Source organism: Octodon degus, unplaced genomic scaffold, assembly GCF_000260255.1.
Source record: "Octodon degus isolate 3935 unplaced genomic scaffold, OctDeg1.0 scaffold00001, whole genome shotgun sequence".
Lineage (NCBI taxonomy): Eukaryota > Metazoa > Chordata > Mammalia > Rodentia > Octodontidae > Octodon > Octodon degus.
Genome location: NW_004524577.1, coordinates 18,863,295 through 18,867,594, shown reverse-complemented (window position 1 = coordinate 18,867,594; position 4,300 = coordinate 18,863,295). Strand labels below are relative to the sequence as shown.

General features: G+C 42.0%; 1 pseudogene; it reads left to right on the top strand.

Moving 5' to 3' along the window:
• Positions 1-345: 345 nt before the first annotated feature.
• On the top strand, positions 346-1,458 carry LOC101593227 (annotated as a pseudogene).
• Positions 1,459-4,300: the final 2,842 nt, after the last annotated feature.

Sequence of the window (4,300 nt, the reverse complement as noted above, 5' to 3'; positions counted from 1 at the left end):
AAAGAAAAATATATTTCTAAAGGAATCAAACCATAGCCCCCCTCTCATCTACGTCAAAGTGGAAATCAGTGTCCACGGTGGGTCAGGACTGCAAGGTTCCCAGGCACCCCACCCAAACACTCTCCGTTCTATACCCTGGTCTAGACTCATTTCCCCTCGCAGAGCTATAGATCAGGCCTGCCCGACTTTAACCTGGGTGGAAAGTCGCAGAAACTCTTCTTTGTTAACATCAAAAGTCCCCCACAGGCCCGGCCATGCCATCTTGTGGAAAGGGCTGAAGCAGGCGCTCTTGGTTCAGTGCAGCTTGCTGCAATCCGTTCAGGGGTGCACCCCCAAGCCACCACCATGCCTGGGCACCTATGAGAAGGCTTCGGCTGTGTGGTCACCAAATGATTAGACCAATTATTTGATGATGAATCAGACCCTTTCAAGGTGCTGAAGGCAGCACAAAGCAGGAAAAAAGAAGCTGGTGGGGGCGGCTTTGGGGCCAAGGGTGAGGCTCAGACCAACTCTAATGAAGCAGGCAAGCAGCTGCCCAAGGAGTCCCAGGACTGCAAGACCCTACTGCTGCCCAACATTCACATGGCAGACAAGAAAGGAGGTGCAGCTACCCATGGTACTGAAGAAAGAAGGAACAAGACACATTAGAAAAAGACCTGATCAGCAACTTCAGGGAGGAGAGACAATAATTGATAGGAGACCAGACAGTGACCACCTCATGAAAGAAGATTTAAAGAACCAATTGAAGAAAAGGGTGAAGGAGGAGAATTTTCAGTTGATAGACCAGTTGTTGACTGGCCTATTCGAGGGTGTGGTGGACATGGCCGTGTCCACGGCCACGGCTGTGGCATGAGCAGAGGAGGTGGGCTTGATGCTTGTGGCAAGCATGGATTTGATAGGCTGAGCTGAAGCAATAGATCTGGCCTGAAGCCTCAGGACAAAGGAGGAGGCAGCAGATCTCAAAACTGGGAACTGTCAAGGACGAATTAACTGATTTGGATCAATCAAATGTGACAGAGGAGACACCTGAAGGTGGCAGATGCTGAAAACAAGGAGAACGAAGTTGAGATGAAGGAAGAAGCTCCAAAAGAGATGACTTTGGATGAGTGGAAGGTGATCCAAAATAAAGATCGGGTGAAAGTAATATTTAATATTTGGAAACCCAACAAAGGTGCTGATGGGCAGTCGAAGTAGGGATTTGTTCTTCGGAAATCAAAGAGCAAATAGGCTCATGCTAGACACTCCATGATAGACCATCACTTCTGGAAGCCCACGAACGACATCACGTCTCAGCTGGAGATCAACTCTGGAGACCTCGGCCGCCCCAGATGGGGTGGCAGCAGAGGGCGAGGTGGACATGGGCACATGGGGCATCCAAACCATAGCTGTAGGATTGACAAGTGAAGCACTTCTGCCCCAGATGTGGACTACCGGGCGGCCTTCCCTGCTCCGGCCTAACTGGACACCTGAGATGTCGGTTCCTCCACAGTCTCTCTTGTTCAAAGCTTTATGCCTGCTTAAGGACCCCAAACAACTAAGAAATTGAAAAGGGGGTGGGGGCGGCTGTCATTCATACCATTCACACCTAAAGACTGCATTTCATCTGTTTTGAAAATGAACTCTCACTACACAGAAGTTAAGAAATATGGTAGTCAGTTCGTATTTAGAAATGTATTGATAGCAGGGAGGTTTTCGTAATCTTCAGAGATTATTCATTCTTCGTAACTACTTTTGTATTGCAGTTTGCATATATGCATTTCCAAACTTTAAATATAGGTGTGAACAGTGTATACTACTTAAAAAACATACCTCACAGACTGGAGCATGGGGAAACAACACAGACATCAATGAATCCGTCACTGAAATACTCAGAGCTAAACCTGTTGTAAAGAGGAGAAATCCTGTTGGATCTAGCTGGAACAGGTAGGGTCACTAGACAGCCTCCCCTGGAAGGTGCCTCTCCCTGCTAGGCACTGCAAGGTCCTGAGTTCAATCCCCAGTGCCCAAAACGAATCAAAATAAAACAAACAAACAAGAAACTTCCCTCCCTTTCAATTATGGGTGCTCGGTATTTTGCCACAGTGATGAGAAAGTGACAGTGAAGTGCTATCACATTGACTGTAGCTTTGTGAATGAGAAGACTTTTACTTCTAGGCAGAAGAGAATTTCTGTATATGTCAGTGACTATTAATTTGATACTGTACATTCTCATGTGATGCACTTTGCTCATTGGCTGTATTTTGGGGCTGGTGTATTTTGGGAGAATAAGGTGGAATACTTGGGCTCACACTGTTACTATACTAGCAACTAGATTGGGACATTTTCTCAGGAAATCAGCAGGAATAATTAAAATGGTTCTTCCAAGTTGCCTTAAAACAGTATAGCAAGGTAGAGGCCCTGCATTCTGATTCCTAGTAAAAAAAAAAAAAAAGTCTACAAATATAGAGACTGAAAACACACACACACACACACACACACACACACACACACTCACACTCACATAGAACTCACATTCGGTGATCAGCACATTATGACCAAAAGTACACCATCAGACCAATGCAAAGAAAATCAATATCCTAAAATATTGGTGTGTATTTGTACTCACCTTTCATGCTGATTTTAATGAAATAATTAAAATTGTATATGCTTATATATGTGAATTTATGTCTTTCTGTGCGCATATGTAATGTTTGATATAGAAATATTTTATAGTTTTGATTTACATATGCATTTGTATGACTATTACATTAATATTATATCCTATATATGACTATACGAGTATTATGTGTTCTTTTATGTATGTCATCATATTACAATGTTATACATTATTACAAAAGATTAGTTTATCTATATTTATTCTGCCTGATTTACAAAGTTGTGAGAGGGACAGAAAAATACAAGTTGTGTGATTAATCTGTATTTTTGTATTCCTAAACCAGTTGGGAACAATCTCGTATGCTCAAGTTTATAAAATAATGTAACTGGATTAGACTTTCTTTGATCTCCAATTCAAAAATAACTTTTTTCCCTGTAGTTATGCTAAAATGATGCATTTCTTTCTTTTGATTATGCTTCTGCCTAGCTAGGGCTGAGGTAAACGCCACATTCTCCTGAAAGATGACTACTGCCTCCAAGATCGCATACAACTCACTAATGACCCACTTTCTTCAGTAGTCTGCATGAAGATGTCAACCTCAAAAAGAGACATTTTGAAATGGCTGTGTCTCAGAAGGTGACCTTACAGTACAGATAAGGTTTAAAATATTTAGACAAAGTTTCAAGACAAAAAGTCTAGTTTGTATTCAAATAAGAATATTAATGGAGGGCCGGCCTGTTGGCTCAGCGGAGTAAAGCAGCACCTGCTCAGGCAAACGCAGCGTCCAGGGTTCCACCCAGCATGCTTTCCACGCTGAGACAGCGATTGAGACTAGGTGTGGTGGCACGCACCTGTAATCCCAGCCCTTGGGAGGCTGAAAACAGGACAATCACTATAAATCCAATCTACACAGTGAGACACTGTAGACCCTGTCCTCAATACAGACAGACAAAATAATAAAATAACAAGAATAATGGAAGTGGTAGCAAAAAGTGCATCCATTTTGAAACAGACATGGATTATGGGTAAGAAAGAGCAGCAGCACTATCCTGTGGCACTGTTATCTAGTCACAATATATTTCTGTTCTAGTGTCCTCATGATGTCACCTCTTGATTTTTCTTTATACTGTTTATAAAGCATTGCCCAAAAGCTATGGTTATTAAATTATACAAGCGAATATAAAGGAGTTTATCTTTTTAGTTCTGAATATCTCATTTGGAAACTCCATGTAATGTATAACTTGAGTTTCATAAAGTCTGATTTCTGGCCTTCCATTAGTTATCTATTGTGCAGAAATACATATGAATCCTGGTGTTCCTTGCTCCTGGATCTTCCATCCCTCAGCTGTCCTCTTGCATATTCTTTTTTGTTTTCTTCAAGTTTTAAAATTTATTTTTTAATTTTTTATTCCTTTGATACAGTGTCTCCCTATACATTTTGGGCTCTTAGTGATCCTTGTAGAGACATAGTTTTAAGACAAAATGTCCCAAGAGAGCAGGGAACACTGGACTGAGCCCGAGGAGAGCTGCTGTCTGTTTGCAAATTCCCAGAAAGCTGGGACCCAAAGTAGCAGATAACAGCTTCTCCTGCAGGTGCTGTGTCCTTTGATCCCTTGCTTGGGATGTTATCCACTAGCATTTGGGTGAGCCTAGTGTTAGGCAAATGGTGGAAGTTAATAGAGATAGTAGTTTATATTCACTTAG